The sequence below is a fragment of the Aquarana catesbeiana genome, linkage group LG03 (genome assembly GCF_042186555.1).
Source record: "Aquarana catesbeiana isolate 2022-GZ linkage group LG03, ASM4218655v1, whole genome shotgun sequence".
Classification (NCBI taxonomy): domain Eukaryota; kingdom Metazoa; phylum Chordata; class Amphibia; order Anura; family Ranidae; genus Aquarana; species Aquarana catesbeiana.
The window spans coordinates 485,845,895-485,861,274 of NC_133326.1; the positions used below are offsets into that span (position 1 = coordinate 485,845,895).

A 15,380-nucleotide genomic window follows, 5' to 3' on the forward strand; every position below is an offset into this window, starting at 1 on the left:
TGTGGTAGCGGAGGGTTCTGGGGGACTATAGGCGTCCAAGGGTGTCGTTCAAGGAGCCGCTGCTGCTTGTGGTTCTCCGGTGTGTTCGTCCCTGTAGCGAAGCTCTAATCCTGCATGTCCGCTCAGCTAGGCTCTGCGCATGCGCCCTGTAAATATAAAATATATTTACTATACACGCTGCCACCGATGTCATCGGAGCATGCGCAATGAAGGAACAGCCCGCTCGTGCCGTTTCTTCAGGGCCTGTGCTGTGACTGGCGGCTCCCGCACACATGTGCAGAAAGTGACATCATCTCAGCTCCGGCCAATCACAGCGAACCCAGAAATAACTCCGGGAAAGATGTTGGCCCTGTCAGCAGTGTGCCGGCGCCAATTCAGGGCATCGTTCTAAAGTAAATAATTTGATCCATACTAGCTCATTATGCCTTTGTCTTGCATGTTTTTTTTTTTATTATTTATTTTTTTGGAGGTTTACGACCTCTTTAAAGGTATGGACGTCAGCAGCAAATTGTTTTTAGTGGGAATTAGATTCCAAGAATCATAAAATTTATGGTCATTGAAAGAAGAGGTGATAAAAGAGAGCCACACACTGCACCAAAAACTGGGTGCAGCTAAATTGATTAGAGGTTAGGTTTAACACATTAATGAACACTGTAAAAACATGTTGAGCAGGAAATTATGCAGTGTGCTTAGTGAATAAGAACAAGAATCACTGCCAGGATGCAAAAGAAGTAGTGCCAGTGTCTATGCAGGCATAAGAACATACTGAGAATTATGTCCAGTATACAGAACATGAGCAAAGCTACAGAACAGCACCCACGCCTACAGAACAGATACTAAATCTTTGTACACACGGTCAGATTATTAGATGAATTTTCATAGTTTTTTGTTTGATGCTAGTCTCAAATCGAAAGTGAAGAGGGTACTCACCATCAGAAAATTTTCTAACGACAGAATTCAACATCAGAAGTGACGTAATGTGTTGAATTTTTTTGTATGTGTTCTTTCCTTACTGAGCATGCCTAGTCTTGCTCTTCAGATTTTTTTTGTCAGAAAACCATACTAATGAAAAGAAAATTGGACGTTGTGGTCACATCAGACAAAAATCTTCAAGCCTGAACATCCTGTTTTCATCTGCCGAAAATTTGTAATCGGCTGTCAAAAGCAGCATGCTAACCATTCTGGGGCCTACAACGATGGAGATAGAGATGGAGATAAACTATCTCTAGGTTTTTGGTAATTGCGGCCCTTGACCATGTTGGAAATCATTCGTAGATACACTTTGGAGTACGTAGGTACAATCTCTTTTTAATTACTGTGGTTTCAGGTTAAGTGCATGAAGGTCCCACTAAACACCTGGACCTGTGACACATGAGGACCCAGGCCACTGAGCATATACACTTAAAGAAACCATACTTATCACTGCAAGGCGAGTGGACCCTCCACTGTCAGACCACCACCACATCCAAAACCATTTGTCATGTTCACACTTCCCAAATGTTGGCCGTGCCATCTTAGAAAATGCAAGATCAATTAAGCATGCATTCTATCAACAGTATTCTTAGATCACATGGCTGCTGAACACTTACTACTAAGCTGAGCTCTGTGTCACATGCTGTTGATCTTTGCCATGAGAAACGTCTTAGTTGCAAAACATTTACTTAACGTTTTGTCTACTGATGTAACAGAAAGCTGTTTAGATTCTTAAAATTATAGTCCATAAACATGGTAATATCGTGTACAGTACATGGTAAAGTTTTGAGAATATGACTTTGTAAGTCTTCCATACTTTTCCTGATAGCTTATTGGCTACTATACTCAACTGCACCAGATTTTGCACTCTCCAGTTTTAGTAAATCAACCGCTATAAGTATAAGGTCTATTCGGTCTCCCCAAAGGAAACAACATGCACATGTCTTTTCTACACAGTTCTCGCGCTTCTCCATTGTTGCTAAAGCCCCTAAGGAGATCAACGTCTCACTTTGAAGCTCTACATAGTGCTGTAGACTGTGGAGCTACATACCATCGCTCCACCCTTTCCTTCCACTCCCCTCAGGTCTATATATGTTCAAAGTGGGCAGGACCCAAGTTGTGACTAACTGGGAAAAAGATGGGGAAAGTCCTAGAGGGGACCAACACCCCATTACATCTCAGCATACAGGACAAGAGAAATGCTACTGCACAGAATTGATACATGTAAAATCAGAACAATACTGAGAATAACACCTGCATACAGGACAAGAAAACTGCTACTGTGCAGAATCCATACATACCGAATAAGAACAGATACTGAGGAGAACACCTAGCATACAAAAGATGGGAAGCAGTGGTACTGTGTCATGCTTACATACAAAAATACAAAACAGCATTGCATTGCTTCCAGTGTGTTCAACAAAATATGTATTATTACTAAGCCAAATATTGTATTATAGAGACAGTATCCAAGGCACCAAAATACACATTTACCGCATCATACAAATACCATATTTAATGAAGTAAGATTGATGGGTGTATAACTGGCACCACACCCCTAAAAGTACATATCGAAAAATTGTGAAATAGTTGTGGGGCATTAAAGGTGAAAACATATGAACTAAAACGTTAAATAAAAACAAACTTTTATTGTACAAAAAGGTAAAATTTCAAATTCTTTTTTTAAAAGAAATAGCATTCAATGCATTATACAGATTGATGCAACATTAAAGAAAATTATACTCGTACAAATGTTCCTGACTTGGGCAACTACTAACAAACCCCTATATAGTTTGCATTACAAAAGAAATGCTGCACTTGTGCAAACAAAATAATATATCATACAAATAAAATGAAACGATTACAGTGTAACTATTCAGCAGCACCACTAAAGTGAGATATAATCACATTAAAGAGCATGTACAAAAACAGTGTTACGCTAAACATAAAATTGCTCATGAAGTGTTGATAGAAAATAGTCCAATTGTAGAAAAACTCAAAAAACACAAATCTGTGAAATTGCAGATGAAGCCAGAAGACCCTCCACCTTGTGCATTTACCGCCACCTCAAGCAATATTGACTCTTACCAGAGAGCCCGGACCAATTATTACGGAGGGTCAAACAGGCTTGATGTAATAATATTTGCAGGAGTCATCAGCTGGAGATGTATCCGCAGAACAAATTAAAGTGGACGTCCAGTCAAAAATGAAAAATGTTCTATTAACTCTATGTAAAATATCTTTGACATTATTCATTTTCTGTATAGCGGTTTGTGTCGATTTGAAAGTCTAATCAAAGCCAATCAGCTCCGTCCAGTTCTTCAGGGCCAACCTTACTTCATTATTTCTGAATTCTGCATAGGGACCTCTCACTTCCTGAAAACGTTGTCCTTCTCTTCTACACGCCCCACCCCCCACCCTCCTCTCCTTTTTAGACAGACATGCCTAGACCTGCCCAGACCCGCCCCCATCCCTCCTTCTAAGATCTCCTCCTGTCTTCATAGCCTCGATTTGGATTGCAGTTTCTCCTGAGGGGGGGTCAGGCTTTGGAAGTATGTTCTGTTTGTTAGAAATTGTAAGATAGATTACAATGCAACATGCTGCAGATTTTCTACAGTGTACAACCACGTGGTTGTTTCTGCATGGCACTGTGATGGACACGGTGTGCATGGTGTGGCACACGCCCAGCTGAGGGAGCTACATGTGAGTAATGAGTTTAAGGCTCCCTTTTCACCTGTGCAACTTGTCATGCGACTTAGGACACATAAAGTTGCATGACAAGTCACAGCCCATTGATTTCAATGGCAAACGTTCCCATCTATGCTACTTTGAAAAGATGCCTGCACTACTTTGATGCGACTTTGACCCAGAGTGTAAAGTTGGATCAAAGCTGCATTCAAAGTCGCACTCTAAATCGCACAGCTTTGGAGTAGCACTAGTGGAAACGTAGCCTAATGCCGCGTACACACGACCACACATTCACATCCAACAAAATCCATGTTTTTTTTCCTACAGATGTTGGCTCAAACTTGTCTTGCATACACACGGTCACACAAAGTTGGTCGGAAATTGCGAACGTCAAGAACGCAGTGACGTACAACACGTACGACGAGCCGGGAAAAATTAAGTTCAATAGCCAGTGCGGCTCTTCTGCTTGATTCCGAGCATGCGTGGAACTTTGTGCGTCACAATTGTGTACACACGATCGGAATTTCCGACAACGGATTTTGTTGTCAAAAAATTTGAGATCCAGATCTCAAATTTTGTGTGATGGAAATTCCAATGGAAAATGTCCGATGGAGCCTACACACGGTCAGAATTTCCGACGACTAGCTCCCATCGAATATTTTCCATCGGAAAATCCGACCATGTGTATAAAGCATAGGGCTAAAGTGCGACTTTTGAGTGTGACTTTGCTGCAACTTTACATTCTCTGGATAAAAGTTGCATCAAAATATCGCCGGTACCTTGATTTTCAAAGTCACATAGATGGGAACGGGTGCCATTGAAATCAATGGGCTATGACTTGTCATGCAACTTTATGTGTCCAAAGTCGCATGACAAGTCGCACTAGTGAAAACAGAGCCTTAGTGTGGTTGCCTGTACTATGATCAATGTAGACTGTGAGATGAGACCCAGGAGCTCTTCCAGCTACACTGACAGCCCCCCGCCCCCCGTGTCCAGCTGACTTCTCCTGTGCACAGCTATACTGTATATGTGCCCTGCACCTCCCATACCCCCCCACCCCCCACCGTGTGGATTGGTCTTTTTATTTCTTAATTTTCTCATGAATTAGGATGTACAATGAGAGAACATTGGGCAGGAACCTATGATCAGCTCCTCCCATCCTGTATATGCCCACTGGCCACAGAGGAATAGTGTCCCTCCCAGGAACTGATGTCACTAGCTTTCAGTAACCACACCCACTGGCTGATTTTAGTTTTAGAAGGACGTAGATTCAAAGTCATGTGACGGCACTGGATTCTGCAAAATAAAGGTAGAAAAACTGTGATTTTTGCATTTTGAGACATAAGGCTGAACATTAATGATTGCAGGGTGAGAATTTAAGTGTTAGGGTGGACTTCCACTTTAAGAACTTTCACTGGATAATCAGACCAGGCTCCATTCACCCCAAGACCAGATTTAACCATGTAAATGAAGAAGATGCTAGATAGTGTAAAATCCCAGAAGACTCATTTAAAAAAAGGTATTGCACTTACATTTGTTTATATAAAAACCAGCATTGTATACAACATAGGCGGCCACCATAAAAACATCCAGATACTGTAAACAGGAACGCGATAGATGGAATCAGCACCTTTACCCTATATGGTTTTGTCATACATAGCTTTATATAGACAATCTTATGATATATGCAGGATGATGGGTATGTGCCAGTCTTCTACGTGTTTCGCTTCATGGCTTCCTCAGGAAGAGATGTTGAGAATGTATGTTGAGGGAATCTGTAATTTTACTTAACATAGACATCAAATAAGCTTATATATCCCTTTATAATAAGCCAATATAAATATAATAATCATTGAATTATGCTACATACATAGAAGTGCTGAAAAGACCCACAGAAAACAAAGTAGAAGGAAGCCAAATAACCCTTGTGCATTAGAATCTTCTAAAATGTTAGTAAATATGCTTACTTTTATTTCTGCTTCTGTACTGCAAAGGGTGATGTCACTATTCTTCTGATGAGATCCTGGAGATTTGATGATGATGTCACCGTTGCCTAGGCATCATGGACAGGAGTGGGGGTAAGGTATGTATATTAACTACTTTTTCTCCTGGTAACACAGCACTTTAGCATGGGTGAAGGGTTCCTTGGTGAGTAAGCAAACCTTGCATGTTTAGAGCAAGTGTTTATTAAAGTCCGCTTTAAGCTCTTCCTTTTTCAATCGTGATCTTGTTTTCAGAATTATCAGTTGCAAGTTGTGAGCTTTCCTAAACCAAGCTATATGCACAATATATATAACAGTGACCAGACTTTCCCAGTGTTGGATGCTTATAAAAAATGCATGTCACAGAACTATATTGATGCCAGTGCAGACCTACAGAATAAAACTTTCATGACTGCCCTGCTTAAAAATTAGGTCTGTTCACTTTATACTGCATATATAATGGCATGGGTGCTAATGACCTTCTGTCCACAAGAGACATTCCTTTAAACCTTCTGTCACACGTCCGCTCCTAGGCCATCATCATCTATCATATGTTTGTAGTATAGATAGTGAAACAAAAAACAACTTTTCTCACACTGTTACATGTTCGCAGTATAGATAGGAGAACTAAAAAAAACTTCCGTCCTCACGCAGGCAGTCAAATGTTCACCGCTGTTTTGGGAAGTGGATGTATTCTGATACCAGGCACAGCTTGTTGTGATATCATTTTGTACTCTTTAGAATTTGTGCAATACGCTTGGATGGGATAAAGTTAATTTCAGAATAGATATTGGGTCAGTAGTAGGGACATTCTGTTCCCTGCCAGGAAAGAAAAGTGCTGATATGGTCTTAAACCATGAATACATGTTTGTAGTGTAGGGACCCTGTCTTAAGCTGGAGTGTTCCTAGCTAAATTTGATTCAATTTGTAGTTAGGCTGTAGCCATTCTGAGATCTGTGCTCTCTATTTTTCTACGAAACCCATGGCATTATTATTTTCTGTATGATGCTGTTGAATTGTCTCCCATAGTTAGTGTGAGAAATAACAGTATATTGCGTTATGAATATTTTTCTGCCTTGGCCAATCACTGGGGGGTTTTGTTCCAGTGATGCTGGAGAAGATAAATATTTGAAGCAACCTTCTGGAAGGGTCATTGTCCTTTCCTCCTGGGCTTTTTTCTGAAGAGGATGCCACAGTGAGGAGAACCTAGCCCCAGCCATGGCGTGTTACAGTACCCAAGAAATCTGAGCTGGTCTGTGCTAGGGCCTAAATAAACAATAAATGGCTACTTATAGAAGGAATCTCTAACAAAAAGGCTTAGGGAATCTACTATGAAATTTAGCTACCCAGAGGGAAGGGAACCCTAAAGCAAAAAGGTGGCTACCCAAAAGGGTAGCATCTTCAGGGAGGTCTACTATGTAGAGGAGTGTCCAGAAGAGTTTAGGATTAGATGCTGCAAGATGAAAATTGCATGGGGAACTCACTATTCAGAATTATAAGGTAGAAAGACTGCATCAGGGAGATCGAGTAAATGGCCGTGCCTGAAGATGTGTATGTGAACAGTTTAGCTTGTGGACCTGTAGACAGGTTGCTTAATTCTGCCTAGGTACTGCACCAGGAGTTTCTCTTGGTGGGCTTCTTGGGTCTGACCCACTGGTCCTGTGTGAATATAAAAAGGACAGAGGTCTGGATCCAGGGAGTCGTTGCTGCCAGTGTCATTCTAACTGTTGATGCCGTTGCCAGAGTCCTTCCTGTCAGACTGCTGTGTCATGCCGAGTCCGGAGTACGTCTGGTCTTAGGAGCCTCAAGCATTGTAGGGGGATTGCTGGGACCTGCAGTCCGCCTTGAAGATACCAACCCTGGTTCCTGCACCTTGGACTTTGCCAAAGATGAACTCTTATCTGTGCAGGCACAGATAAGGAAAGACAGTTGCCTTTGTTTGACTGTCATGTTTAAATTATTTCAAGTAAAGCTTTAGGAAACGTTGTCTTTATATATATATTTTTTTTTTTTTAAGTTTTTGATAGGGTACAGAATAGGTAGTAATCCATGTCAACTTTTTTTCTGTCTGTGTCCAATTAGGGAAAATTCATGTCCTGGAAAAGGAAGTTTAAAAAAATAAAGTCTCTGAAGTGATAGGCAATTCCGTATTAGAAAGCTATCACTTTCCACCACCACCCCCTCATACTTAAGTTCTCACTTTCTTTTAAGCCCAGTGGAACTTTCACACCTTTTTATCTATTTGGCCTCATTCACATGGGCATACACCCAAGCAAAAGGTCATCTTTGCTCATGGGGATTCACAGGTGTGCATCTGCGCAGTCTGTCCCATTAATGTCTTTTGGGATTCAGCTGCTGGTCCCAATTTGACAGATATGTGGGTGCATGTCCCCAGACACACAAGAGTTGATTTACTGGAGAGTGCAAAATCTGGTGCAGCTGTGCATGGTAGCAATCTGCTTCTATCTTTAGATTGTTTAATTAAGCTTTGACAAAAAAAAACCTGAAAGCTGATTGGTTTCTATGCAGAGCTGCACCAGATTTTGAACTCTCCAGTTTTAGTAAATCAATAAGACACTGTCTGCACACAGATTCATGAAACACCTATGCGAGCTGTTCAAGAAAACACACCCCTTTGCATGGGTGTGCATATAGGTACATCCAGGTGAATGTGACCTTATTGTCCTGTACGCCCACATGCTATTGTTATAGGGACCCTGTCACCAGACCATTTATTACAACAGTATGATTATATATGCAATTACCATATTTTATGCATGTTATTTACCTGCAAAAGCCTTCCCTTTCTAAACATCCAAAGGCCTGAGACTGCTGTTGGGCGCCACTATGCTGGATGTGATGTAAGTATCCTAAGAAGACTCACAGTTGTCACTTCTTGACCTTTGTACCCCTAAGGAACCCTTGAAATAATTTTGAGGTCTCAGGCAACCCTTGCTAAAAAAAAAAAAAAAAAAATTACATTCAGATTCTGGCACATTAGCATAATCCGTAAATTACAGAACATTTTAAATAGAGGATTAAAGAAAATAGCATAACTAGAGTATTTGTCACCCAGAGCAGAACAAACAATAACGACCACAAAAGAAGGTTTTGTATTAAAGCAACCCTTTTATGTTAAAACACACAAAATGGACATCAGATACAAAATAGTTGACGGTGTAACAAAACTTTGGTTGATGCAGTAATTAGCATTGAACAACTGTAATTTCCTACACAGTGGTTTTTGTAGTCTCTAGTACATAGTTACCAGATTTTCAACTTGAAATCTCAGAATAACCTACTGACCATGCCCACTTTTAACCACAGTTACAAAAACACTCCCAATTTGTAGCTGCACCCACAATATCACATTCCCATTTTTAACACACCCTGAAACAATAGGTCTCATTGAAGGTATAAAGATCCTATGAGGGGGGAGAAATTATGCATGCCAAGATAAATTGTGGGTGTAGCCAAATTGCGGTAATAAGTCTTTAAGGGGTATGGTAAAATAAAACCTGAGCCTACTCTGCTCTGAGCCAATAATGTGTAAAACACAGACAGCAGGGGGGTCAGGAGCATATACCACAGAATGCAAGAGTTGAGAGTGCACGGAGTACAAGAGTTAGAAGTGATTAAAGCAGAACACAGAGATCAGGAGTGTGAGGCACAGAGTAAAGGGATAAGAACTAGTAACACACAGAGTACATGGATCAGAGGTATGTAATGGACAGAGTGCAGGGATTAGGAGTATGTAGCGCAGCATACAGGGGTCATGAGTATGAAAAACAGAGTGCAGGGGTCATGAGTGCATTACACATGGAGTGCAGGGGTCAGGCATATGTAACACAGCATGCAGAGTTCAGGAGTGCATATTGCATGGAATGCTGTGGTCAGGATTGTGTAACACATGGAATGCAGGGGTTGGTAGTGTGTAATACCCAAAGTGCAAGAGTCAGACGTGTGTAGTGTGGTGCATAGAGTTCAGGAGTGCATAATATACGTCAGTGTACATAGAACCAAAATACCCCCTCCTCTGGTGAAAACCCATTTCCAGTACAGATTACCCCCTAAAATCACTCCAAGTACAGATCACTCCCCCACAAAAACCCTTCCTGTTTAGACCTCCCTCACCCCATATCACCGCCAGTACACATTGCCCCCAACATACCCCTCAGTACAGACTTCTGCCCCAATATAGAAGACCTCTCTCTCCCAGTACAAAGCTCTCCCACCAGCACAGACCTTCCTCCTCAATTCAGACCCCCCACCCCCACCTTTTCCCTATGTACAGACCTCTTCCCTTTCCTAGTACCTTTCCTTTACCTCATCCCCAGTATGGACATACAGCCTGCCCCCTTTTCCTAAAGTGTTTGTACCAGACCAAAGATACAGTGGCATGGCACAGTGAGGGAGAAGCCCTCAGCAGTGCCATGTGACACTGCACATCAGAGCCAAGGAGGATCTTAGGAGGAGCTTAGGGGGAGCCTTCCTTGGCTCTGTACAGCTGCTGTGTCTGAGATCTATACAAGCCAGCAGTTGCAGTGCAGATGACACTGCAGTGCCAAAACTAAAAAAAAAGGCAGGTCATCAGGGCATGACAACCCAGGGCATTCCATAAGAGAAAGAGATGCTGGGCAACCAGGGGCAACTCTAGGGACCCTTGTTTCCTAGGGACAGACCCCTTAAAACGGGGACTGTACCTCCAAAACTGAGATAAATGGTAACCATAATCTAGTGACCTACAAATGTATTTATTTTTTTAATACCAAAGATTGTTTTTATTGTAGAATAGGAATAACAGGAAATATACATACAAAAACTTGTACACGAGTGCAATCAGCTCTATAATAACAATTTTTGTTCTGATATATAGCCAGTGACCCAACTGGGAACATTCAGAGCGTGTCATTTTAGATTGTCTCAGCCATGTTTCACATGTGAATAGTGTAACAACGTAACAGAAGAAAAGCATACATTTAAAGGGAGAAACATACATAAGGGTATCAAAACTATGTGTGTAAACCACAAATCCATACTACGACCAGGGTTCCCATTTTCTGTTATAAATCGGCATTGTTTAAAAAATAGTATGATGCACCCTTTTCATGAGCTGGATAGCCACCATACGTTTTAGAATCTGATCCCAAGGAACCCTAGGGGAACCCAAAATAATGCAATAGCCCAGTAAACAGCATTAAACAAGGTGTGGACCGATTTTTTGTTCTGGAGGAGAGACCTTGGGTAAATCGGCAAAAAGAAGGCACATTTGATATGTCAGGGCCAATTGCATACTCGTGATCAAGGCAACCTTGGAGGAAACTCTCTGCCAGATCGATTTGATCACACCACAGTTCCAAAAAATATGTAGGTAAGTACTCCTGTCTGGACAATCTCTGAAGCAATTTTCTGGAACCATGGGGTAGAGTTGTAATTGTAATGTAATTTAGAAGGTGTGTAATACCACCTAGTGCTGAGTTTGACAACTGTTTCTTTCACTGCCCTGGACTTAGTGCATTTATGCATATTAGATATCATATCTAACCAGTCCTCAGGGGATATTTCCTGGCCCATCTCCTCCTCCCAGCCCAGCATTGCTGAGGACTTGGCTGGAAGACCCTTCCCATTAGGGTACCTGTACGAAGTAGAAATTGTACCCCTCTCTCTGTAAGAGGACATGCACAGATGCTCAAAAGTGGAATTTGTGCTAGGTGAAATCGGTGGCAAAAAAGTGCCTGACCTTCAATTATTTGTAAAATTCTGTTCTGGGGAGGGAGTAGCTCGACTAGAGGGAGGAGAAAGAGCAAAATGTGCTGTCTTTCATCAATAAGTCCAGGGTAATAAGGTCGTGAACTTCAGATTTAATTGACCTTAGGGGGTGTATAATTATAAACCAGTAAATGATATTTGCAGAACATTCACAGCAGATGAACCTTTATGGTGTATGTGTTTTAAATTACAAAAAATTTTGTTTGGTAAACCTCACAATCACTTCTTTATAAATAGGCCTATAATGTGGAAGTTAATGCTGTGAAAGAGCACAAGCTTACTCAATTTCCCTTTCACTCTATACTACATACAGTATTTTATGGGATTAATAGGAACATTCTTTCTGAAAAGGATCCTTTATTAAGAGAGCTGATCTCATGCAGTATTATATCGGGTGCATCAGCAAAAGAATGTGAGTATGAAATATTTCCTAACGTGCAGATTATGTTGTGCTTTTTTTTTATATGTTTCAGTACATTAGGTTTATTCAAAAATATTGCAATGTGCAAATACAGTCATAGGCAGTTAGAAACACTTTGTCAGTACTGTGCATTTCATGTTGTATGCCTTTTGCAATTATATTTATCTGGATTCAAAAAGAATTAATATTTGTAGTATGGTTTATGCATTTTCCATGTACATGTAAATGCTATGCATTAAAGTATAACTAAAGTCAAAAGTTTTTTTACATACATTTTGAATAGAGTATAGAGGGAATTAGAATGCTTGTGCATTTTTATTTCTGTCTGTGCCCCGTTAAGGATATACGCCCTTTCTATTTGTCCTGTTTACTAGTCTTACTGAAAGCAAATGTAAAAGAAAAACCCAAATTTTGGGTTGTCCCCAGAAAAGTAATAGAGTGGAAATCTTCCAATGGGATCACTAGTTCTGGTGACCTGAGGGGCTCCTAGGAATTCCTTTAATGCGCAGGAATTTTCTCTCATTTACTGTTTGGCTATGGGACATAAAGTGAAGGAAAATCTCCGAAATGGGACACAGATGGGGAAAAAAAAAATCTGACAGGGGTTATAATCTTCCCTTGCTCTATCCAAAACGAATAAAAAAGTTCTACTTTAACTAAGTTTGCCAAAAATGTAACTAATAAACAACACCAGTGTAAGTTTTCATCTAGATCAGCTCAAACTTGATTGAAACCCTGTTATTGTGTGTACTGGCTACTAGTAGTAGATGTGATGGGCATTTCTTCATAGTGGTTGTTATTCAAAGTTGTAAATGTGTCTTTCTGTCCATTCCTTTATCTCACTGTCTTGCTCTCCATCTTTCTTTCTCTCTTTTCTCTCAAACCCATTTGACCATCTGTTTATCCCTCTGTCGATCTATTTATGTATCTGTTGTAAGGACCATGCCAAAAGTTGGCGCATCCCTAGTCCAAATTTAATGTTTGAAGCTAGGCTGTAGCCAGCCTGAGCCCTGATTGTTATTATTTTCTGGATTTGTTGAGTTTTCCCTTAGCCCAGGACATTGTTTTCATCTGCCTGCTGCTGGGGGGTCTTCTCTTGTAGATAAAGTGAGAACATACAGTGTTATGGTTTGAACATTTATTTCACCAAGGCCAATCGCTAGGAGGTGATATGAGCTGGGGAAAGGGGTAAATATTTGGTTAATGTGCTGCCTTATCATGGATTGCATTGGAGCACATTCATTTGTAAGCAGGTGTTACCATGCTGTTGCATGTGATAAATGTTTTTTTTTTTACTTTTTTTTTTACTCTTATGGGTTTTGGTTACTTAGTCTGCAGGTCTGTGAGAAAACTGCATATTCTAATTTAAGTTCATTATACTGTTAACTGTTGTTGCACTGCTGAGCTGGTGAGCCCAGAGAAGTAAGAGTTAATATCGCTGGTTTGGTGTTCCCGTGCTTTTCCGGAGAATAAGGCCCCCTGCACGTCAAAACATATAAAAGGGGAGTCATTTGGCCCTTTATTGGGGGGGAGGGGGTGATCATGTGAAGGATGTAGCTGCCACTCTGCTGCTTTTCTGCCCTTGTGGGAACCCAGTTGGGGTTAGAGGTAATTATGCTGCCAAACATGGACTCTTGATATCCAAGGTATTCTAATGTAGTGTTTCTCAACTCCAGTCCTCAAGGCTCCCCAACAGGTCATGTTTTCAGGCTTTCCACAGACGATTTGATCAATTTCACTGCCTTAGTAACTACCACAGCAGTTTTATCTGAGGGAAATCCTGGTAACATGACCTGTTGGTGCGCATTGAGGACTGGAGTTGAGTAACACTGTTCTAATGGACTTTAAGGACTTTCACACCTAATAAGGTATGCCTACGTCATTGGGCAAAAGGGAGCATAAGGGGCACAACAGAATGTAACTTTAGAGAACATGTACAGAGAATATGTGGAAGCTGGCTGATTGAATTGTTCATCTGTATTCTTTAAGTACTTTAGCAAAGAACTTTGTTGTGATTCATAACAACAGGCCTGAAGTCACTAAAGGGGTGCATGTATGATGTATCCAAAGAACAGGGCTTACTAAGGGGACAAGAGAAGTAGAGAAGACACAGTACAAAGGTCTAATGAGCAGAGAAGTTATACTAAGGAGGCCATTGTGCTTAAAGTGGGTATCCGGCGACCAATCTTTTTTTTTTTTTTTTTTTTTTTTTTAGGTCATTGATACACTTTGCTAATCCCAAAATAATATTCACAGTTTGGGTGTAATATTTCCGCCTCTGTCTGTTTTTGTACTGAAGAATAACTTTAAAAATGTGATGCTGGCTGTTTCCATCTTGCTTGTGGGCATGTGAAGCCCACAAGCATTGATTTCCTGGATGCGGTGAATGCTGTTCATTCACAGCTTGTTCACATGCATGATCATTGTTTCCCACACTGAATCTTGGGAAGCCTGACACTAAGCTCCCAGGAGACAGTGCGGCGCCGGGGAAAGGCAATAAACACGCCTACTCCCATGGGAGGAGAGACAGGAAGTGCCACAATAAAGTACAATATAAAGGTAATTACAGCGATAAAAAAATTTTTTGTGCGGCATTTGAACATCTATGCAATTAACTGAAGGGGGTAAGATTAAGTTAAAAATTTGAGAGGAACCCCACTTTAAACATATAACCAGTTAGGAAGTGAGTGACATGGCAAGGGTGATAGAGACTCTGGTAGTGAAGGGCCCTTTTTCTAGTGACCAGTTCCCCACATACTAGGACCAACCTTGCGGCAAGGTCTGTTTTGCCGTCAGTTTTACTCTAAAAGAGGGATCACCATTGTCCCAGAAGGCTTCTTTAACTCAGAACAAGTATAGGGATAAGGAATTCTTATTTACAAGCTGAGTCTGTGACTCAAATGTTCTCAAGTCAGACAGAGCCAGACATTTAGCATATTTAAAAGGAGGCCAGCTAAGGCAACCCCAAAAATTTCTCCCGGTCACATTAATTACTCCCTCCCCAGCAGCACATACTCATGTTCTTCTACCAAGAACAAAGAGAAATACAAAGTACTTCCCAGTCCACCAGAGCATTTGACTCACTACCCTTTCTCTATTGTTCCAGCACTGGTGCTTGGTGATTGGCCAAGAGCTGTCATATAGTGGCAGTGAAAGAGTCCTCCACCATGTGTATGTTCCAACTAGAGCATTTAAGTGCTTATACAGGGCCTTTTGTCCTTTTTCCCATGACCTGGACAGAGCACTGGGTGAGAGATAAGAAACCAATTGATTTGCTTTGTTCTCGATTCTATTATATGTTCCAAATTTGCACGTGTATTTTCAAACCATTGATTTTTTGGGTAAGCTACATTATTGTTTATAGAAAAAAATGTTGGTAGAAAAGATTAATTGGAAGTGCTGATTGGATGTCGATCGGCAAAACTTTTTCGGTCGTCACAGAAGTGCTTCTGTTGGACCTGCTTCCGTACACACGAGCCGAATGCCAGGCAGTTTCTATTGAACCGGCTGATGCCACCCGATATTCGGCCCATGTGTACGGCCCTTTA

At 41.0% G+C, this 15,380-nt stretch overlaps 1 long non-coding RNA gene across 1 annotated transcript in view; it reads right to left on the reverse strand.

The window, feature by feature from the left end:
* Positions 1 to 4,699: 4,699 nt before the first annotated feature.
* LOC141132509 (uncharacterized) overlaps positions 4,700 to 15,380 on the reverse strand; it is a 32,582-nt gene continuing 21,901 nt past the window's right edge. Inside the window, exons 2-3 of the long non-coding RNA XR_012242918.1 lie at positions 8,431 to 8,597; positions 4,700 to 4,956 (exon numbers count right to left, since the gene is read on the reverse strand). This is a non-coding gene — a long non-coding RNA (uncharacterized lncRNA). The remainder of the gene's footprint in view (positions 4,957 to 8,430; positions 8,598 to 15,380) is intronic.